Genomic DNA, 24,788 nt, shown 5'->3' on the forward strand with positions numbered 1-24,788 from the left:
TTGCAAAAGTATTCGCCCCCCCTTGAACTTTTCCACATTTTGTCACATTACAGCCACAAACATGAATCATTATTGGAATTCCACGTGAAAGACCAACACAAAGTGGTGTACACGTGAGAAGTGGAGCAAAAATCATACATGATTCCAAAAATTTTTGCAAATAAATAACTGCAAAGTGGGGTGTGCGTAATTACTCAGCCCCCTTTGGTCTGAGTGCAGTCAGTTGCCCATAGACATTGCCTGATGAGTGCTAATGACTACATAGAGTGCACCTGTGTGTAATCTAATGTCAGTACAAATACAGCTGCTCTGTGACGGCCTCAGAGGTTGTCTAAGAGAATATTGGGAGCAAAGACACCATGAAGTCCAAAGAACACACCAGACAGGTCAGGGATAAAGTTATTGAGAAATTTAAAGCAGGCTTAGCACTGTTCAAGCGATCATTCAGAAATGGAAGGAGTATGGCACAACTGTAAACCTACCAAGACAAGGCCGTCCACCTAAACTCACAGGCCGAACAAGGAGAGCGCTGATCAGAAATGCAGCCAAGGGGCCCATGGTGACTCTGGACAAGCTGCAGAGATCTACAGCTCAGGTGGGGGAATCTGTCCATAGGACAACTACTAGTCGTGCACTGCACAAAGTTGGCCTTTATGGAAGAGTGGCAAGAAGAAAGCCATTGTTAACAGAAAATCATAAGAAGTCCCGTTTGCAGTTTGCCACAAGCCATGTGGGGGACACAGCAAACATGTGGAAGAAGGTGCTCTGGTCAGATGAGACCAAAATGGAACTTTTTGGCCTAAATGCAAAACGCTATGTGTGGCGGAAAACTAACACTGCACATCACTCTGAACGCACCATCCCCACTGTCAAATATGGTGGTGGCAGCATCATGCTCTGGGGGTGCTTCTCTTCAGCAGGGACAGGAAGCTGGTCAGAGTTGATGGGAAGATGGATGGAGCCAAATACAGGGCAACCTTGGAAGAAAACCTCTTGGAGTCTGCAAAAGACTTGAGACTGGGGCGGAGGTTCACCTTCCAGCAGGACAACGACCCTAAAAATAAAGCCAGGGCAACAATGGAATGGTTTAAAACAAAACATATCCATGTGTTAGAATGGCCCAGTCAAAGTCCAGATCTAAATCCAATCGAGAATCTGTGGCAAGATCTGAAAACTGCTGTTCACAAACGCTGTGCATCTAATCTGACTGGGCTGGAGCTGTTTTGCAAAGAAGAATGGGCAAAGATTTCAGTCTCTAGATGTGCAAAGCTGGTAGAGACATACCCTAAAAGACTGGCAGCTGGAATTGCAGCAAAAGGTGGTTCTACAAAGTATTGACTCAGCGGCTGAATAATTACGCACACCCCACTTTTCAGTTATTTATTTGTAAAAAATGTTTGGAATCATGTATGATTTTCGTTCCACTTCTCACGTGTGCACCACTTTGTGTTGGTCTTTCACGTGGAATTCCAATAAAACTGATTCATGTTTGTGGCTGTAATGTGACAAAATGTGGAAAAGTTCAAGGGGGGGCGAATACTTTTGCAAGCCACTGTATGTACTGTGGCTCAATGTGCAGGTTACCATTCTGCACGTTATTCTTGCTGGTTTGTGTCTCAGCAGCTGCACTCCAGCCCAAAGGACTCCTAGCATCCTCCCAAAAGGAGATGTGGCAACACGGTGTGACAATGGTTGGCACTGTTGCTTCACAGCAAAAACAGCCTGAGTTCAAATCCACCATCTGGTGGAGTTTGCATGTCCTCTTCATGTCTGCGTGGTTCCTCCCGGTGTACTCCCGCCTCAACAGTCCAAAGCCATGCAGTTATTGGGGTTAGGTTAATTGATGATTCTAAATTTCCCATAGGTAAGAATGGTTGTCTGTGTTAGGCCTGTGAAAGACCAGCGACCGGTCCAGGGTATACCTAATGACCCTGAATCTGATAAGTGAAAAACAATAGATAAATGGCTATTTTAAAACTGTCAATTTATTTATCAAATCTTTTTTGAGTTTTGAGACCCAAGAGAGTAGTTGTGTTGGTTTTTTATTCGTTTTCTTTATTCTTTTGAATTTAAAAATAAAATTTTCATTTCCATTGTATTTATTTTTAAATAAACCTTTCATATGTGTTGCTTTTACTATTGTTCAGGGCTTTGTAACTTTGTTTTGAAAAGTGCTTTATAAATACAAATAAAGTAAAATATAGTGCAACCATGTCTTGCTTTGAGCTTGGTCATTTCTGAAAGCTTTTCAGCAACATAAAGGTTGACGTATTAGTGCATTCCCCCGAGAAAAGTCAAATGTCTCGATTTCATCTGAAACCTAACTGGAGTTGCTCTGATTTTTTTTTTTTTTTTTTTACCAGACTGAAAAAAAATAGTAGAGCTGATTTCTCTGAATGCTCTACATCTGCGTTACATTTCCACAAAACAAAAACAAACAAACAAACAAACAACTGTGCGGTAACTAAACTGCATGTAACAAGTTTGTTTCTTTCTCTCTGTCACCTCAGTTGGTGCAGCGGACTGGCCTTTCTGGTTTGCACATCTGTGGGTTTTCAAGTTTTCCACAGTGGCAGCCATCGCCTGATTTTCATCAACTCATCCGTCATGCAGTATTTACAGACCAGTTCAAGCCTCGATACGCGCCATGAACGTTACTTCTTCAGTGGTGGGAATCAGGCTCTGTAGTGTTCTTTCTCAGCTCCTTATTCCGTGAAATTCCTAACCTTGCTTTTTTCTCTGGTCACTAGTGAACTGTCTGGTGTGGAGACAGCCGGAAACTCCTCTCTAAACCTCATCGCCCTGTAGAAAGTTTCCGAATCATTCATGAAAACTCACCTACACGTTCAAGCTGGTCGCCACCAGTCAGAGTAAAGATGGTTTACAGTACGCGCTGGCCCTCAGTCTGCTAAAGGGAAAAAATCCAACTAAGCAAACAAACCAAGAGTCCAAACTACTTCAAACTGTAACTTTAACTCTCACCTTGTCGAGCTCTAACTTTTCCTCTGCTCTCAGCAGTAATTCCCACAAAGTTCCTGTCAGGAAATAGCTTACCCGTTGTCTCACCTTTTCAGGAATCCAGATTCTATCATTTTTTGTTTCCAGTTAAATAAACAGTTTCTTGTCCCTGACTCATGCGTTCGGGTCCATATTTATTGGCATTATTATTACAGTAGAAATACAACGACACCATTTATACCACCTGTGTAGTATGTACTGTCTTAAATTCAGAGAGTCGGTGATCACCCTGGGACAATAATTTTTACACTTTGGCTTCTTATTGGCTTAATTTAATCAAATATTTTTCATGGCTGATCCTTTTTGCTACTGTGTAAGACCGACAGCTTGTTTGCATGTTCAAATATTCCTGTAATGTCTGATGCAACCTGTTGCAAGGAAAAACAATGAGTGTATGAGAAGGCAGCAAGCAGATATGGGATTAAGAGGGAGGGGAGTAATCTATCCCCTCCTGGCATTTAGAGCATATTATCTCTGTAATTACTATTATTATCACAGTTAAAAAGGAAAGCATTTGTGAAAAAGTGGTGTTCACGACACTGCACATTACTCCCTTATTATGTTAAAATTCTTATTAAAAATCTAAAAGTGCAATTATGTCAGCTAGCGAAGAGTCATTAAATCTAGCATGAAAGGCTCCCTGATATGAAATGGGGAAATTCTGCCTCTCTTCAAGCCAAACTCTCTCTCTACAATACAGCAAAGCTCTGTCACGCTCTGCAAAGGCTCAACAAAGGACACTGCAGTCCCATTAGCCAAGTAAACAAATCAGAGAGTGAAATGAGATGCTTTTTATACTGAAACAATGGATTTCCCATAGGAGAAAATATGGCGCGAGATGAAACCCAATAATAAGGCACATGCTCTTACAGAAACATTGAGATGGGAGGCTTGAGTGAAACAGGCCCTATCCAGGAGATGAAAAATCCTGATGCTGGTTTATGGGTTGAAATGAGAATTCTGTGTCTGGGATTTCGTTCCACTTCTGAAGTATACAAATTAACATTCACAGCAAGACGAAAATCTGATTTGGCGATGGTTTTGACCATATATCGTATTAGTCTGCTTTTGCCAATTTAAGTGTCAAATTGCAGGATTTGCAGCAAAAGAGATGCAAATTCAGATCATCTAAGAAGAAGCTGTAAGTTCCCATCTATCTAAAATATTTAATGTAGAATCATGTGCTCCATGCTGAGTGAAAATCAATTTGCCATCTCAGATTGTCATATTGCTCTTCACCTGGAACTACACGAGCAATTATTGTGCAGCAGCCAATTCTACAAGTTTGATGCTCCCCTGAGTGCAGATGCCATTTTTATTTTTATTTCTCCATTTCTTGTGAGCACACGGCTCTAAAGCCAGAGAAGATTAGGCCTATGGTGACCCTTGTCTGCAGAAGGGAACTCTTGGGGGATGCCACGCTGGTGGCTTCATCTCTGTCTGTGACCGAGAAGATCACCCTACAGCTAACTTAACACAGAGGTGCTCTAAGTATGTCTGACAGAGTATTGATTATCTTAGGTCTCATGTGCAGTATGGCTGCATTAGTTCACAACAGCCAAATAGATATTGCACATACATACCAGCCTCCACTGCACTCAAAAAAATCTGTTGTTGGATGAACACAATTTAATCATGGCACCTTTTACCACATGATTTTACTAAGTACAATAACCCATTTTTGTATACTTACATTCATTTGAAGTGATTAATTTAAGTATGTAAAGTAAAATTTGTTTTAATTCATTCTACACAAGTTAAAAACTTTAGGAAAGACAATGAAATCTTGTTTGAACAACTACTTTGTTAGTCAAGGCAATTACTGCTAGTCTTGCTTAATGAACCAATATGGGGGTTGATGATTTCATAGAGACAAACAACCATTTGCACTTACATTCATGGGTAATTTAGAGTCACCAACTAACCTAACTCTAATTACACACTGCAATCCAGACAGATTGTGGATTTGAACCTAGGCCCTTCTTGCTATGAGGCAACAGCAGTAACCATCACACCACCAAGCTGTCAATCCAGGCTTAACAAAACTGGGAAAGCTTTGATTACAAGGCTTGATGCAGAATATTCTGTACGTTTTCGTCCTTGAAAGGTTAAACCACAATAAACAGCAATAGCATGGCCTCAAAACGGATAACTGGGAATTACTGAAATCACAATTTCTTATTTAAAAAAGTATAGAAAGCGATAAACTTACAAAGGACATTTTACCTTCATTGTTGTCAGGTTAAATTAGACATCATAATAAATTTGTTTAGCACATCTTTTAAAAAGTAAAATAATTTTAATAGCAGTGATATGGCATATAGCAGCATTATGTACAGTTTTATTCGATACTAAATGGAAATCACATTTTCCCACTGATCACAACTCATTTTTTAAAATCTTTTTGTTTGTTTTCATGCTAAAAACCTGACCGTTTTTATCCTTAATAATGAAAAATGTCTAAATAAAGGTCAGAATGACAGCATCAGCGTAGTATTTATTTTCTTCTTTTAATTCAACTTTATGTGAATATATTTTTCTCCTTGTCATCCACACCTAAGTGTCACTATGCCCCACCAGTTTGACAACCACTGACCTACCTAATACTAATGTATTATACATAAAAAAGTTGAACACTATCTATAGCTTTTGTTTGTTTGTTTGTTTGTTTTACAATGACATTAAAGTATATTTCTAACAGAGCTTCAGAAGTCCTCTACAGAGATGTAAAAACCTGGATGAAGGACAACCATCTTAGCAGCACTCCATCAACCAGGCCACCAAGGATAAGAGACATCTATCTGAGTAAAAGGCAAACAACAGTCTGCATGATGTTTGCAAAACATAATTCAGAGGACTTTGAAGCATATTGAAAAAGACTTTCAGATCAAAGAATGAAAACTTTACTTATGGCAGAACTCCAAACACTATGTCTAATACCTCCTCCATGGTAAAACGCAGTGATGGCAGCAATGTGCAGTGGCAGTGCTTCTCAGAAACAGGAGCAGAGTGTCTAGTCAAAAATGAAGGGCGAATACAACTAATAGCATAAATGTCATCAGTAGTTTCTACCTCATTTGACCCAAACTGCTAAAACTGTAATACTATTACTATCACTAATACTAATAAGACAGCAAACTAAACATTTTATTAAAAATATTTACAAGAAAACACTTCAATTTTATGAAAACAATCATGAAACAGAAAAGTGTGAATACACATTTTAGGTTACCTTTTTTTAACGTAACAATATTTACATCAACCAAATTTAAAAAAAAAGTCATTTTCCCCCATGCAGCACAGTTGATTGCATCACATTTAGCAGCAACAGCTGCCACCAAACACATCTACTACATATAAAACAGTCTTTGAACGTGCCATGTAGCAATTTTGGCCCGCTCGCTCATCTTTGAAGAAATTGTTTTAATTTAGTCACGTTTTAGAGTTTACCATAAACTAGTCAAAGCATTTTAATCAGATTCAATTTTAATTAGATTTAAAAACATTTGCTTCAATATACTCTTGCTGCATTTCAAGTAGAATTTCTTTAGCACTTTTAAGCATGGACTGATGACCTTACATTTCGTTTGACAGATACATTTTCGGGTAAAATGCAGGTTTGTTTTTTTAATGACAAGTTATGTTTTTGGTTGCTACAGGTGTTGTATCTTATTTTTTCTAATATTAAATTATTTTTCCTTCCACTGTACATGTATGCACTGTTTACCTAGGTTATTTCTGATTATAGAATTTCTTTGAACACCTAAAATGAAGTGTTACATACACACACACAAAAAAACATTGTACGAGGAAAAAAGAAAGAGGAAGATTCTGGATGAGACTGGCAAACTGTGCAGCAAACAAACCTTCTCAGAAAGAGTAATTACAGCTTGTTTATTATATCATGACTAATAAAGTATGCAGAGTCTTTCCTACTGTAGCCATATTTGGATTTTTGAATGCCATGGGAAATAACTTTTCATATTTTTCCAACAAGAATATTTTAAACAATGAAACTTAAATTACATGAAATGCTGATATAGAATAACACACCACAGATCATTATCAGTGTGCACTTTGTTTTTCTCTATCTCAATTTACTCACCCGTAGCTATCACTACTTAAAACAAGAAACAATATATCAATCTTTAATCAAAGTATCTGTAAGCATTGTATTACATTGTTACATTGTTACTAAAAACAGGTGCATTTGCTTTTATTATCTTTTGTATTTTCTTTCTGATAGTGGAAATCATTGTTGTGGGACTGTTTTTGCATTGTTAACTGCCAAATTCACACTCAAAACTAAAACAAAACAAAACAAAATAATGAAAGTACAACATAGTCAATTAGAAGTTGTTTTAAAAAATATAAAATTGTATTACAAGAAAAATGCCTTTAAATGGAAAGTTACATTTATATGTTACTGCAATGATTATAATCTGAGCAATAGGTTAGAATTAATGAAAAAAGTCTCCTATTCAGTTCAGTCATGATTTGAACATGTGAGGTAATTATAAGAACAGAAAAAGTAGAATACATTAATACTGCATGTTTAGCCTTTTTAATAATTTATAAACTATGTTTTAACTCAGTGTGTGCCTATATGGTGGCTGTCTAGAGGAAATAAACTCTTATTGTGAGTGTGTATTTGTAAGTGTATGATGGATCAGATCATCATCAGACAGTAAAGCATATCTATAGCTCTTCTGGATCCTACCTACATTATTTTAGTCTTATTTAATTATTTTAGTCTGTTGTGATACTACTGTTTTACATGTCTGCTTCACCCCATCATACCTGTATACACCTGCTCCCTCCCACTATCTTTATTACACGTAATATTAATGTAGAGCAGGGCGCTGGTTGACATTTTTATTGAATTATTTACAAAGGAAAATAATGACAGTGGGGTCTCAGTGCTAAACAAATAAATAAATCAGATCCCAAATCAAATCAAGGATGATGTATGTGGAGCAGAATGTTATTAGGTTAGGTGCTAGGTGTCAGTGCTCAAGATGCCAGCTGTGGAAGAGTGCATGGGTTTGTACAACGAAAGCAATTGGAATTTTCCGCTGTTTTTCCCCCCTCCCCTTTTTTGACATTTGATTCTCTCTAAGGGAGACAGATGATGTGAAGCTTTAGTAAACCATTATGAATTTTCTCAAACTGTGGAACCGAGCATGGGGTTTACTGATTTTGAGAGAAGTATAAATAAGAATGCTGTTTTTAATTTTTGCATCCTGAACAGCTTTCATTATTGACTAAAATCAAATATCAATATGAACACATAATGATAAAAAAAAGCCCCCCAAATTTCAGATAAACACTATTTAGTGCAATATTCAAAAAACAACAACAACAAAAGTACAGAAGTCTTAATGGATGCGATAAATGTTTAAATTCCTTCTACACAAAGAGCAAACCAAAGATATTCTAGTAACACACAGTTCTGGTCAGTTTTAAGTTTATAGTTTATCTTACATCTTCTCTAAAATTTAATATTTTTATCTAAGACCATTTAATGCGCACTTTATACCGCTGCCAGGTGCACATACATTTGTATAAATTGGGAGCACAAAGGCAAAGTGTGCACAGTTTAACCATCGTAAATAAAGGACATTTTAGACACATGCACAAGTCCCATATTCAGACTTGTGTTTTGCCATGATTAGAAGTAGACACTCCCTTTTTTACATATATATAAATTAGGGCTGTCAGCAGTAATCGCGTTATGATGACATTAACGCCAAAACCGCGTTAATGTGGCATATGTCCGTTAACGAGTATCACCCTTTGTGTGGGGCTGGACGGCGCCAATGTGTTCGAGCTACCCACACTAACACGTTGACGCCGTCCAGCCCCACGCAAAGGGTGATCGCAAAGGGTTAACTTGTCAATGGAGATATGCCGCGTTAACGCATTTTTGACGTTAACGTCACTTTAACGCGATTAACGCTGACAGCCCTAATATATATACATCAATCAAAAAAGAAAGAAAGAAAACACAGAAGCAGGATCTACAACATATGACAAATGACAAATCATAAGGCATAGCTCAACAATCTAAGAACTGGAATCCACCTGAGTATGTAAATTATCCCAACAGAAACCGGAGAAAACCAGTTTGCTGAGCACTTGCCAGCATGGTTGATATCCACCCAAACAGATTCACAAATTTGTAAAATAAAACTTCCTAAAATATCAAGAAGATTTGAGGTAAGGAACCTTTTATTTTCGATAAATTAAAAACTTGTACTATTGTTCTGCTGTGATAGATAACTAAAGAAATAAGAAGACTTTATTTATTTGGAAAGATGTTCTAATAATAATAGTGAACACAGTGTTTTATTATCATTATTATGGTCACATATTTCAATTTTCCACAGTGACCTTCATCATATGGAAAGGACACCATGTTGTTCCATTTTAAAGCTACATTTGATCAGAAATCTGAATATGTTGTATAAATGATCACCCGCCCATTCTATTGCATCATCAGGCAGATGCCATGAAAAAAATTGTTAACTGAATCACTTTCACAGACTGAAGGACCTCGAGTTAAAACCATGGGTGGTAGTCACAAATGATGGAGTTGTGTTAAGAACATACTGTGAATTGCACAGCTGGACTTAGTGAGAGCTACTCCCTGGTGTCAGCTGTGTTTTTTAAGGGCATGGCAGCATAACTATGGAGTGCAACTGATTCTAGCTACTAATTTAATATTAAATAGCTACAGAAAGTAATAGGGATAGCTACTATTAGTTGTTTGCACTGTAAGTCAACTAGTAATTATTTTGTCTTACCACAGGATCCTCAGATCCTAAAAGGTTCCTGTATTCCTGAGATAACACCAACATGGCTCTCAACTGCAAAAGATTATAGTGTTTAACAGTCTTTCAGCATTCGCTTTATACTGTCTGTTGATTTTAAAGCACTGTTTAACCAGTAGAGTCAAATAGCATTCTTGTAGATGTGGTAATTAAAAACAAAAACAAATGGAAGCGCAAATTAGATGCCCAAACTAAACTTAATGCAACCAGGCACATTTTTTCAACAATTAGAGTGTATTACTAGCAAAAATCGATTAATTGGAACCCAACATGGTAAAGGGTTTAAATATTGCAATGAAATTACAAAACATGAAACCTTTTCTGTCCTACCTACTTGTCCAATTGACATAGGGCAATTTTTTTGCCATAGTGGTTCAAAATGAGATAATTCCTTCATGGAGGCAATAATAAGTGCATGGAGGAGGTGAAGAAGTCAAAGGATAATTAACTTCAATTGACACTGAATGGACAATATCTCTGAATGCATTTACAGACGTACAGTGGCTGGACTAGCTGGAATAAAAGGAATTAAAATTGGACTACTGTTCACAGCTGAAGCCTATTATCCCACCACACCACAGAGAGAGACAGAGAACGATATAGTGAGTGTGTGCCTGAGAAAAAGAAAGAGAAAGTAAGAAGAGGGGGAGCGGGAACAAGGCCACAGATGGAAGGAAGCAAAATTGAGAGCAATTTAAAAGAAGAAGAATAAAAAAATGAAAATCCCCCCCCCCCCCCCCCCCCCCCCCAAAAAAAAAAAAAATGACCGCAGGTGAAAGTGAGATAACTTTCTCTCTTTTTATGGTTTCCACAATGAGGTATTATCAGCTAGAAAAGGGCATAAGGCGGAAAAAGTAAGATGAGGAAGAGCATGTAATGGTGAGGGAGGGATCTCTCTTGATGTATCTATTCAAACTGTAGGGCCCGGAACTGACAGGGCCCAAGGGGAGCCTCTGCAAAGAAACTGAGAAAGATAAGCGGGTCATTATTCCCCAAACTTGAATAATCCCTTGATGGCAAATCCTTGGCCTTCCCCAAGGGTTATGAGACTTCTGAGCTTCTGTGAGGAGAGAAGAAGCAGAATTCCAAAGGAATAAAACCATTTCTGCTCTACATGCAATCCTTTTAAGGGAATCATCAGTTTACACAGTAAATTGTTAAGTACTCTATAAAAGAGGACTGAGGACTATCAGTTGTGAAATTATTCTCTGGTGAGGATCGGGACTTCACATCACACTCTATTCCTATGTTTTCTATTTCCTTTGCTGCTTTGCTGTAAGACAAACATGTCTCCTGAGTTAAAAACATAGCAAAACACATAACCAGGTTTTTCTCCGTGTTAATTGGCTTAACAAAACATACATATATATATTTAAATAAAAAAAACACCCAGCACGCCCCTGCGGGCGGTTTATCCTTCAAGCTCGGGTCCTCTACCAGAGGCCTGGGAGCTTGAGGGTCCTGCGCAGTATCTTAGCTGTTCCCAGGACTGCGCTCTTCTGGACAGAGATCTCCGATGTTGTTCCCGGGATCTGCTGGAGCCACTCGCCTAGCTTGGGAGTCACCGCACCTAGTGCTCCGATTACCACGGGGACCACCGTTACCTTCACCCTCCACATCCTCTCGAGCTCTTCTCTGAGCCCTTGGTATTTCTCCAGCTTCTCGTGTTCCTTCTTCCTGATATTGCTGTCATTTGGAACCGCTACATCGATCACTACGGCCGTCTTCTTCTGTTTGTCTACCACCACTATGTCCGGTTGGTTAGCCACCACCATTTTGTCCGTCTGTATCTGGAAGTCCCACAGGATCTTAGCTCGGTCATTCTCCACCACCCTTGGGGGCATCTCCCATTTTGACCTCGGGACTTCCAGGTTATACTCGGCACAGATGTTCCTGTACACTATGCCGGCCACTTGGTTATGGCGTTCCATGTATGCCTTGCCTGCTAGCATCTTGCACCCTGCTGTTATGTGCTGGATTGTCTCTGGGGCATCTTTACACAGCCTGCACCTGGGGTCTTGCCTGGTGTGATAGACCCCAGCCTCTATGGATCTTGTACTCAGAGCTTGTTCTTGTGCTGCCATGATTAGTGCCTCTGTGCTGTCTTTCAGTCCAGCTTTGTCCAGCCACTGGTAGGATTTCTGGATATCAGCCACCTCCTCTATCTGCCGGTGGTACATACCGTGCAGGGGCCTGTCCTTCCATGATGGTTCCTCGTCTCCCTCCTCTTTCTTGGGTTTCTGCTGCCTGAGGTATTCACTGAGCACTCGGTCAGTTGGGGCCATCTTCCCAATGTATTCTTGGATGTTCGTTGTCTCATCCTGGACTGTGGTGCTGACACTCACCAGTCCCCGGCCCCCTTCCTTCCGCTTAGCGTACAGCCTCAGGGTGCTGGATTTGGGGTGAAACCCTCCATGCATGGTAAGGAGCTTTCTTGTCTTTATGTCAGTGGCTTCTATCTCCTCCTTTGGCCAGCCTATTACCCCAGCAGGGTACCTGATCACGGGCAGGGCGTACGTGTTGATGGCCCGGATCTTGTTCTTACCATTCAGCTGACTCCTCAGGACTTGCCTGACCCTCTGCAGGTACTTGGTGGTTACAGCTTTTCTAGCGGCCTCTTCATGGTTCCCATTCGCCTGTGGGATCCCCAAGTACTTGTAACTGTCCTCTATGTCTGCAATGTTGCCTTCTGGTAGTTCAATCCCCTCAGTTCTGACTACCTTCCCTCTCTTTGTTACCATCCGACTACACTTCTCCAGTCTGAACGACATTCCAATGTCATTGCTGTATAGCCTGGTAGTGTGGATCAGTGAATCGATGTCTCGTTCACTCTTGGCATACAGCTTATATATATATATATATATATATATATATATATATATATATATATATATATATATATATATATATATATATATACACATGATTTCAGCATCACAAGTTTATAGATTGGTAACCTTAAATATAACCTTTAAGGGTATATTAAAGGATTCTGTCAAGAAGTTAAAAAGGATTATGTAGAAATTACTCTGGTCAGTCACCAGATAAAAGTAAAATTTATTGGTTACTGATAAATATGTATTTTTGTTGATAAATAGGCCAAAACTGTAACTGATTAATTTGCACTTATAGAAATGTTAAAAATGAGGCAGCAGGTTAGGACCAAACAAATCCGAACCATCTGAAAACATGCAAATTGAAGTCACAATGTGATGCACAGTTTGCACCGACAGAGATATTTATTTAATCAACACAATTATGATGATAAAAAGGCAGACAAAAGGCAACTAACAAAGTCACTGTGAAGCTGAGTTTGCGTGGGATTCAGTTTCTCTGTCATCTTACATTCTAAATAAAGGTTTTTGCAATTTCTCATATCTGTAATATCAATCCATCTCTACCTCTGGCTTCTTCTTCATCACCTTGGGAATATTCTGTCTCAGTATCTCAGTGTAGTCTATGAGCTAGGTGGCTGCGGATCAGAATTAAGGGCAGCCAGGCATAAAATGGCTACAGGGGAGTAGCGAATGAACAGCAGAAGATCATTTTCAAAGGGGCCCTAAAAATTAACTGTGCTGTGCCGTTAACTCAGTCACATAAATGCAACATGGTTAAGTTCCAGCGTCACATTCCACTGCTGTCCAGTTGGTATTTGATGAGCACTTTTTTTTCATGGATTCCAAATTGCACTTCAGATGTTGTTTGGGAGTTCAAGCATCCAATTACGTTGTTACATTGTACGTGACACATCTGCAATTACTGTCCTGGAGCCTTTTCATTCAAACACAGAAACCAGGCAGACTATAGAAACACATCTTACACAGAAAAAAAGCTCTTTGAGTATGGTATCTGCTACTGCTGCCACTTCCCTGCATTTTCCAAAAAGGTAGAACTTGTAGTATAGCTGCATATGTGTCACACATCATTTTTCCCCTTTTCAGTGCTAAACTCTTGATGTGAAGGACACCTATCTGAAACGGTAAAACTCAGACTGAAGGCCAAATGCAGCATAGTTGAGTCAAACAGTAAAAGATAAGACCACAACAAGCCAAAGAAATTTCTCATAACTTATTGTGTGTAGTGGATAAACAGGGGGGGGGGGAAAGGAGAGAAATGCACACGAGGGGAAAGAAACCAGAACACTGTCAGTTAATTTTCAGATCTGGTAATCTTCCAAGTTCATTAACAAAAGCCTGTGTCTGACTTGCTGTGGCTTTTGTACACACCGAGGAGTTGTTGTGATACACCACAATGAATAAGTGATAAGCTGTTTGGGTAATTTGCGAAGTGACACAACTTTTATTATTTACGCCGTAAACCCTGATGGGTGGGGGGTGGGCGCAGATAACAATGAGCGAATGTGACAGGATTGTGTGGGTGGAATCCACTTAGAACTATTACAATCAAGCTTCATTTACATGAGCCGCCGACAACCTTCAGTTGACTTTGGGGTCTGCATTTGGGAATAACGGACACGGGCATTACAGAGCATACTGATGCATTTGTAATGGGGGCAGGCAGCGGAGCCTAATGCTGACTAGCTCGGCAGAAGAAAGAAAAAAAATGCTCCAAATGGATGGAGATCAATTCTCTCCCACTTCGCACTGCGTGATGGATGTGACATTCATCAGTGCCCTGTCAACTAATGCATTTGGTTTTATATTACACCTCAGATTTTTTACTTCTCCCTTTTCTTTTATGGCTTCATGAAGCCAGATTAAAATGGTAAAACTGTGAATAAATTTTTCGTTAGGGCATGGAAAGCCGAGGAAATTTTGGTTTTAGCGAGTGATAAAGTATCTTGTTTTGAGAAAGAAGAGTGATCTTAAGGGCAGAGAAGAAAAAGAAGACAGTTGAAACTATAACTTTTAACCTCTGTTACTAGTATTTATTTATTTATTTCGTGTATGCCATTTCAATTATATTTTCAATATCTCATGTGACCCTTTTAGTGCTCTCCCAATACAGTCTGCAAAACCATAAGCACAGTTACAGTTGTGTTGCAAAGAACCTAAATTTAATTTTTTTTTTAAACATAACCCCTTGCCACCCCCCCAAAAAAGAAAAAAAATAGAGCAATTGCCTTGCTGGTACCAAGCAACACATACACCGAAAATTCCATTATTTTCACATCAAGGTTGCGATTAATCTCTTGGGGTTTTTTCACATTATAAAATTCCCATTTTTGGTGCACGAGGTCTTACAGGAGAATTTATACAATGGTTATAATTCAAGCAGCGATACATCACTGACGAGGGGATCGCCACAATACATAGCCCACCTAGAATGGGCTCATTTTAAAAGAAACTCCCCCAAACTCTTGGGAGAAAAATAAGACAAGCAAACCACAGTTTTTTTTATTGCATGTATACACTGTTCCTGTTGTTTTATACCCTGCTCTATGATATGATCCAAGGCCTTGCTGGACATGCTGGAATACTTTACAGCAGTGTTTATTTTAAAATTCAGTCACCATACTATTAAAGAACAATATAATTCATTCATTAAGATTCAGAGGAATATGGTTTTTCCTCATATACTGAAGGATATGCGGTTTCTACATGACAAGTTAATCCATATTTGCATTTTATGACTGAAAAATCCCCCAATTTAAAAATGTGTATATGTTACAATGAAAGCTTCAGATTCAGTGTCCCCAATTTAATGTTTTCTCGGTTTTTAAACCAGGCCTATTTCTCCCTCCTGACACTGGGGGGAGCTGTTATGTTATTACCATAGAGACAGGGCATGGACAGACACGCGCGGTGGAAGTGGAGTGTGGCAATGCTTAATGAACACTGATTGTGAAGTGAAACTTGTAATTTAGGTTTGAGCATGTGTATTACTTTTAATTCCCACTCTGTATTTTACTGTTTTTTGTATTTACATCTGCCCACCAGGTGCCATCATCACTGTCCCCAGACTTCCTATTATTTTTATTTTATTTTCTGAAATAGATGAATCCAAGCTGAAGCATGGCTCAGTCACACCAGATTGATACCCCAACTGCTTGGAATGCCCTTTGCAGATTATGATTATGATTATTATGATTAGAGTTTGTCAAGTGTAAACAACTGGCTCTGATAAACACTCTTCTCCGAATGCTCATCTCTCTTCCCTTAACATCCCTCTCTTGCTTTCTCATTCTCCCAGCAAGTCTCACACCACCCAATTTATATCAAAAGAGACATTTGATGTCTTTGGCAGAAATCACAAAGCACACTGTTTGTCACATTAGCGTAAGATAAAGGAAAGACATTTTCTGCTTGTTGAACACTGGGGAAATGAAAAAGCAGCTCCTTCTAATCACATCACAAAGTTTAGCAAAGAAGAAATGCGATTCACTACAATCAGCATTTAGGCTGCATCATGTTGCCTTTTTTTTCTTTTGACAGTGCAATTGCTGCCTTCAGTGTGTCGTATCAATACATGTGTAGATGGGTTCTTTCAACCACAAATCTACTTATGCTGTGTATTCAGAGGAGACATTTTTAACAGGGAGGGTAAATTTCTGCAAGCAATTAGGGACAAGAAATCTCACCTCTCCATTGGCAACCTGTCTACCTTTCCGTCCTCTCCTTTTTACTTCTTGACAGGGCACCGTGTTGCCTGGCAGAGCACGAGAGAGACACTAGCAGTCTTAAATCCTTTTGTTTTCTATCAAGGTTACACTGGTGACAGTGCTAACAGTATTTGAAGCTAGAGAGGCACAGCTCACGAGCTTTATTAGACACTAAATTCTGATTTAAGCGATCATTCTTTTAAATTCTCAGAAAGAAATATCCAAACAGATGGAACCAATTGAATATGTCTGTACTTAGGCTTTGCTAATATCTGTCTTTAATATGAAAACACCTGCCCATTTTATACTCAGCTCCCATAGGTCAGTGAAAATATGCGCTAATTTACGTGACCTAATTTATTTTAATGATGGATGAGTTAATTGGGCAATTAACTCAATAACAGGTGTCCATAACTGCCCAATGCTTTAGAGACTGAGGCTTAAAAAGCAGCTTTGCCCATACAGAGCTTGATCGACAGAACTGTTAAATATTAGCACTATTTAAAAAAATACTTCATATAATTGAAGTTAGGAGCCTCCACACACAATGACATGACATTTCTGTAGATGTAGTATTCACAACCTTTTTTCTCAAGTATAATACCACAGAGGAAAAACAATGTATTCAAATTTCTAGTCATATAAGTCGAGTATAATCAGGAAAAAATGTCAAAGAAAACATTTCACATATTTGTTACATTACTGCATATAAAGTTGTTCCATATAGTGATTAGGAAATGTTTTGTCCCACTACATAAAAGGCATATTGTTTTTACAATATAATATACAAACTTTACATTTTATGACCAACACATAGATATATGTTGCTGACAAAGTTTTTATGTAGGTGCCTTTTTATGAGCGTGTGTTGAATAAACAACCCAAAAGCATGGTATAAAGGAGGTAAAACCAGTTTATATCTTGGTTCAGGTCTTCGAATAGTGCTGTTTTATCAAAAGCCACAAGCTTTCAACCGATATCCTCGAGGTGTTCTTTGGTTTTGTTGCATTAGGGCAGAGGTCAGCAACCTTTAACACTCAAAGAGCACTATGCTGCTGAAAAATGAAAAATAGATATTTGCAAAATTCTGCCTAAATATGTATTTTACCTGGTTACCTGTGTGGTCTGCAGAGCCGCTGCAGGGGGAGGCGGACGCACCTCAACCCGCAATCGCGCCTCGCCGCCTTAACATCTGTGCTATCTATGCTCTTGTGTTGGTGTGTGTCGGGCTGTGCGCTTTAACACCGGCTGTATGCGTACAGCAAACGTGTGTGAAAAGTTGTCAATAAAGAGATGCTGAAAAGCATGTTCATGCAAACATCGTCGGGTCTGCGTGATATGTTTACAATGGGACTTCTGCTCCTGAATCTCTGCGCACAGCGTCTGCAAATCGGGGCTGTACGAAGTCACTTTCATCTTTACGCAGGACTGTAAGCTGTCATCTGTGAAGCGTGAGCGGTGTTTGTTTTTAACATAGTTCACGATGGAGCTGCTGACATAATGTGGATCCAAAGATCCAAAGATTGGCTTACCTGGGGTTGAAAGTCTCGATAAATGCACGGCGTTACGGCGGGTATATCGGCTTCCGCAAGTGTGACTCTTATTTTGAGCGATCAAAAAAAAATAGAATATCATTTTATATTTATATTTCAATATCACAATAATCTTCAAATTTAGAACTACAAGTTAAAAAAGAACTAACATAAATAAAATACACTTCAGCTAATTACTTAAAAAAAATAATTTATTTTCCCAAACCATGCGGAGCCGCACTAAAAGAGCCGCATGTGGCTCCAGAGCCGCAGGTTGCCGACCCCTGCCTTAGGGCAACTGTGGCTCGGGACATAAAATGGGTCATTTACTAATCAGAAGGAGGATTGATTGATGCCCAGCACCTCTAGTCTCTATGTCAAGTTGTCTTTGGGAAAGATACTGAACCCCAAATTGCCCCCTTTGCACTCACCAAAGTGTGAGTATGATAGAATCAGAAAGACCTTAAAGGCATCGAATAAAGCATTGCATTAATGGATTGATCTCGCTTGTAGTAAAAATAGAAAAGCTTAGAGTGCTCTGTTAGCATATAAAACACTGTACAATTGCCAGACTATTTGACACACTAATGATGCCATTTTAAGGAGCTTTGGTCGGTCCGTTGCTTTTCCTGAAGAATACGTGATCTGGAAGGGAGCATATGTCACTCTAAAACCTGTAAATACTTTCCAGCATTGATGGTGCCCCTCCAGATGTTAAAGCTGCCGAACTTTTTGAAGATCACAGCGGTCCAAGACTGATTTTCAACCCTGACCCATGTTTCTCTATTATGTACTTTAGATAATAAGACATTCGGTTTTCATTTACATTTCTCCTGTAATTAAAACATGGAGTCATGAGATACTGTAAGTTTAGTCTGTCTAAGACAGAATGCACCATGTTTAAAATAGTTCATAAAATAATCCACAAAGCTTTTATTTCTCAGCAAAATAGTATATAACCTTATAACCGTATTATGATATGAAAGAGAAAAAGAGGTGAGGTGGCATGGTGGGGTAGCAAGGAAAGGATGACAAAGGAGTCTTGTTGAAAACAGGTTTAACCCGGCTCTGCTCCTGATGTCTCAGCAATGCTAGGTAATGGCATGAAAGCATCTGTTGCAAAGAGGTTTTGTGGATGTGTAACTCTCATTGCTGTGTGTCATAAACATTCAGCTGCTTTGAAGAAGAAAGCAAATGAAAGAGCAGATGCACTGCACTACTCAAAGCTTTAATTCCAATAGTAGGAAAAAAGCCTGTCTTTCTTTTCTGTTTGAAAACAATGAGATATGATTCTTGTTGGAACCTGTCAAACTCAATAATAGAAGTGTTTGTAATACATGACAGGTTCTGAGGGATCCTATTCCTTCCTCACCCTAAATCTGTGACAGGTTTACCACATTTTGGAGTAATTCATACATTATATGTTAGATAATGGCATTTATAGTATTCACAGTGCAAGAAAAGTCATTTGTAACACTTACTGCAATCAGTGTGCGCTCATGCCAGTGGATTCATAAACAGTGCCTGGAAAAAATATGTTGAAAACACAGAGAAAAGTGAAGGATGACAAAAAGAAGAGAGATCAGGAAAGAATTAATCTGTATAAACTTATTGCTGTGAAAAAGTCTATAAGAAAATTAAAATTCACCACATCTTCAGATAAAATAAATGAAGTTGCTAAATCCAGTGCTAATAAATATTCAGTGCTGTGTTTGTATGTTATGTGAATACCTTTTCATTGGAAGTGTGATTAAGTGAATTTTTTGGAATAACTTATACACACTCTGCTGCACAAAGGAGTGCATATTTGTAAATATACCAATTACTGATGTGATCTTCTCCTATACTGAAATAGATTAATTTTTACATGCAGATGTCTAAAAGCTCATTCCAACACAGTGATTTAAAACAGGGCATTTACTAAAAAACTGTTATTTGCTGTTTTAAGCATAAAAATACAATAAGTTATGAATTTAAAATTATTAATGTTATTGCAGCAACAAAAAAAACCCACAAAAAAAGATAGCGAGAGAGAACTGTAACGTTTGACAGATTGACAGTCTGATTAGAAATATTGCAACATGCACACATAAAAATAAAGAGCACACAAATTGCGCCTTAATTTGTGCACATCAACATCATTGCCCAGCAGCAGACCAAGCGGTAAGCAGTTTGGAAACTCAAATAGCATGATCTAGGATGTTGTGAATCTTTGTGTACAAAAAAACTGCCCTGAGTAACCATGAGTGTATGAGGCTATTTCTTTCTTCCTCTAACCCCCCCCCCCCCCCCCCCCCCCCCCCCCCATGCCTTTGTGCCTGGTGGACTGTTATTAAATCTGTGTGTGGTCACACAGCCTACGGTCTATAAAGCTTGATTCGTGTGTTTTTCTTCCTCTCACCCTTGCCTTTGTTAGCCCACCACTGACCTTTTATCATAGCCTTGAGTCAGTGTAAGAAGTGCTCTGGGCTGACAGGAAACGTTGTCTTCATGGCTCTCTACCCAGTGTAGAAAAATGTCATCCTGCAATACAAACAAGTTCTAATGACCTACAATAACCACATCATTTTGCCGTTAAAAACAATGACTAACATATGAAATGGCTGAAAGCACTGTCTACTTATAATGATAAAAATGGCTAGTGAAAAGTAAGATAACATGGGAACAATAAAAATCAAGCAATATTTTGGGTACAAATCCTAAAAAAAAAAAAATGCTTATTAAAGTATTTGTAGCATTCTGTACTTATATTCATGTTCACTGCTTTATGCCAAGCAAGCAGCTTGTTCACGTATATCTAAACTTTTTTCCACTTTAACAGAAATGCCATGAAATTTTATAATATAATATAAATTTTATAACAGCTCTCTAGATTTTGAGTGTTGCTCACTATAGTAACTCCTTTACTTTATAAAGTGAAAATATCAGCAAATTGGCTCAGTCAAGGCATTCATCATTCCCACAAGATGAATATTTAAAAAAAATTTTTTTTTCTAAATTAAAAAAGAGGTCATTGTTCCCAGAAGATGACTTTTATGATGCAGTTTTAAAAAATTATTATTATTTTTTTAAACACATCAGATACATTTTCTGCACATCAATTTTAAACTGTTGGCTCTGAAAAGACAACATTGATATTTTAATTAATAATAAAGATCCTAAATTGTTTTGCATATTTAGGAAAGTTGTAGCTGGGTAGTGGATACACAATAACACAGGGGTTATTAGCTGGGATATAGCACTGTGATACTGGCTGAGAAAATATGTCTGCTTCACAAACAATTATTTACTATAAGTCTATTAATTTATATACTTTTTTCAGTATGAATATTTGCCAATGTCATGTGGTATTTCATAGTTGATTGACAGGAAAATAAAAATAAAAATTGCAGCAAGCTAAGATGTTTTATTACACAGTGTAAACACATCCTTTTCCTGTGAATAACAGCACAAGTCTTTGGTGCAACTCAGCCTTATCATTCAGCCAATCAAACTCTCAATAATTGCAAAGCATTTGTGGCAATCAAATGTCAAGCAAGCAGCCAGGTGAAAAATGACAAAAGCAGAGTCATGTGCAAGCACAAATTGGCACAGGGAAACACAAAATAAAGTAGTTTCATGTAAAATGTAACAAGACCATAAATCATTCAAGAATGCAGTTAAAGAGCTAAATATGAAAAAAAAAAAACACTTTTTAAAAATGATAAATAGGAACCATAAAGTTTCCATTTGACCCCATGCAAATCAGTACTAAATTGTATCTTTCTTTCTTTCTTTCTTTCTGATCAGTTTATAAATATGCTTTGTGAATTAGTTTGTGCCATATCTATATAATACATGTATGATGCTAGGGTCACACATCGCAGAAACTAACATAATGTAAGCTAATGAACCACAACAATAATACCACTTGCCCAGTATTGTGTAGTGTTATTTGGTACTTATTTGCACAGGTGATGAAATTAAAGGGAAATAGATTAAAAGTGATTGCTGTTATAAATATTCCACTGATTCTATTGTTTTGTCTTCGTTATATAAGTCAGAAAGCCAGTTGCTTCTGAGTTGCTTTGATGATCTCTGCTTTTTTTGTGATAATTAAAAGTTGTGTTGAATAATGAGATGCTGTCATGTATATTGTTGCATTGAAGTGTTTTTTTTTGTATTGAAGTTTTGCATTTGTAGATGTGTTAAAGTGGGTTGATGTGAAGTGACTTGATTGATTGCTTTATGACTCTGTGAACTGAAAACATTTCCATTAATGTGGATAATAAAATTATTATATTCTATTTTATTAAGATAGGGAGAAAAAGTTGATTTTACTCATTCCTAATATTTTTAAATAACAGATGTAAATAGCACTAAAATAGAAAAGTTTAAATACATATAATAATACAAACGTTCGTCTCTGCATATGTCTATGACTTAAAAAAATCTTGAATTTAAAGCTATAGTGACCTCGTGAACAGAGAACTAAGATTATCCTATAATGAGCTTTATCATACTGGGAGACCCACACAATCGATTTTATACCTAATATTGCCAAAGTTAATTTGAAGGCCACTATGAATTATTTTACACAAAATGTTGTTCATGTTCAACCAAATGTTATTCACATGGCAGAGAACATTTGTTGCATCCATTAAAGTGTAAGGAAACAATAGATTCAGGCAAGTGTGACCTCAAGCCTCATTCAGGTATTGCTGGAGAAATACAGTGTCCACATCTGCAGCTACTGTCATAATTTTTTCTGTGTCTTAAACAAAGAAGCACACAAATATGAACAATGACTTGCTCTTTGGGTAATGTTCAACCATGTTATACTTTACCAATACATTTTATACATGTCACTCAGACTGGTGACAAGAAAATCAGTAGGTACCATAGGAACTCAAAGCATCACCAAATTCAGTAACTTAAAAACTGTTACTATATTTCTTTGTATTTAGAGCTTAATAGCAGATTTTAGAATGATAAAATGCAAAAGAAAATTATTGAATGCATTTACTTGCTTAACATTAGTAAACATTAGTGTTTGTAATTCTAAGCTTGTTAGAGGGCGCTGACATTAGCTTCAGTATCATCACACTGAAGCTGAAGCATTATTTTTATGGGTTTCTTGCATAACGTGTTCTATTATGTAATATTATTGTGGAGTTGCTAAAAATTGAGAAGAGGCAGTCAAAAAAAACAACTTACTGGTAACATGGTTGATGGAGCATTCCCATATGTTTAACATTTTAAAAATGCAAGAAAAGAGACTTCACATGAAATAAATGCATTTACATTACTGGTAAAGGTATCTTTTGGAATACGTCCGTGATACACCCCTGCTGTTCATTCTATTTTGCAGGCAGATGTTATTTTCTAAGGTGGCAGGTGAGAGTATCAGAATTTTTCTTTGAAAACTAGAACATTTCCCTTAGAGATCACAAACAAATACACACCAAGCAAAACAAGTCCAAGTCAGGTGTGAATAAATATGTCTAATCTGCCTATAACACTACACTTTCCACAACAATTCAGCATAACAGATCAGATGATTTATTTGCTAACATAAAGCAGAAGAAACTGCCTGTATCAAACTTGTGTTGGCCATTTATTGTTGTGAGTCAAGTCAGAGAGATGACTCAACCTTATAGGACGTTGTGGTTCTGTTTACGGTGTGGCTGCTCTGTCAGCTGCTCCTCTAGTTAGCTCTATGTCCTTTAATGGTTGGAATTTAATAAGGCAAAACTTTAATATTAGCTGCCACAATGGATATTATACAATGAACAAAGCAGAGCAGTGAAACTGAAAAAAAAAAAAGAAAATACCAAATTAACCTTTTGTTTGCAGAAAAAAATAATCTTCTCAGTGCAGAAGCTCTAAATGACCCATGAATGACTTTGGATAACACAAAAAACACATTTCTAAATATACACTTTATAAAAAAAGTGTTAATAATATGGGAGGGTGTATGGTGATGTTACAGCATGAGTATATTGCAGTTGCACCTCTTACTTATAGTTTGATAATGTGTTCACACTTGAGCCACACAAACGCTTCCATAATTTTTTGTTCCTGCCAGTGTTTCACTCCTTTCTCCACACAGTTTTTCTTTAGCTCTGTTTATACTGCCAGCTTTACATACAGGTTTTTTTCACAAATTTGAACACATAGACCTTCCACTAAATCGCTGCCTCATAGGCCGTTGACATGGCATGTTAGATCATTAGGGACAGGACTACTGTTTTGGCTTTTAACATCAGAAAGAAAGCCTACTTGTGAGGCCTTTGAAGCAGAATATTGTAGAGGGAAAAAGCTGTTCAGAAATAAAATTAAAAACAAACAAACAAAAAAACCCCATTGGTGGTTAAAAATAAATATACTTGCTATAAAATTCATGAATAACGTGTGAAATGAAACCATGTCTTGGCCTTAAACAGCTCTGAATATGGTTTCTGCTGAGATGGCCTCATGCCCAGTTTATACAGTTGTATGTCACATTAGACAGCTTAATGGATAGGCCTGTTCTCAACTGTATTCCTTGGCCTGGCAAATGTATTTTTGATAGCCTATTCTGCTTCCGATATTGGATTGTGCATGCTCTGACATCTTTATTCACACACTCTGCAGTACCAAACAGGGAACCAACCACAAAGGATTTAAGGCATTCCTCTTCATGTCAGAGTGGTTTAGCTTTCCTGATCATCAGGAAACCAAATAGCACACACAATGATACTGTTTACATATGTAATTTAGCAATGTAAGTTAAATTAACATAAGAATAGTACAACTAGTTTATGTCAAAATATATTATTTTATTTTTAAAAAAGCTCTCATTAGTCTGAAAAAAATTCAAGA

The sequence above is a fragment of the Rhamphochromis sp. 'chilingali' genome, assembly GCF_963969265.1.
Source record: "Rhamphochromis sp. 'chilingali' genome assembly, chromosome: 6".
Classification (NCBI taxonomy): domain Eukaryota; kingdom Metazoa; phylum Chordata; class Actinopteri; order Cichliformes; family Cichlidae; genus Rhamphochromis; species Rhamphochromis sp. 'chilingali'.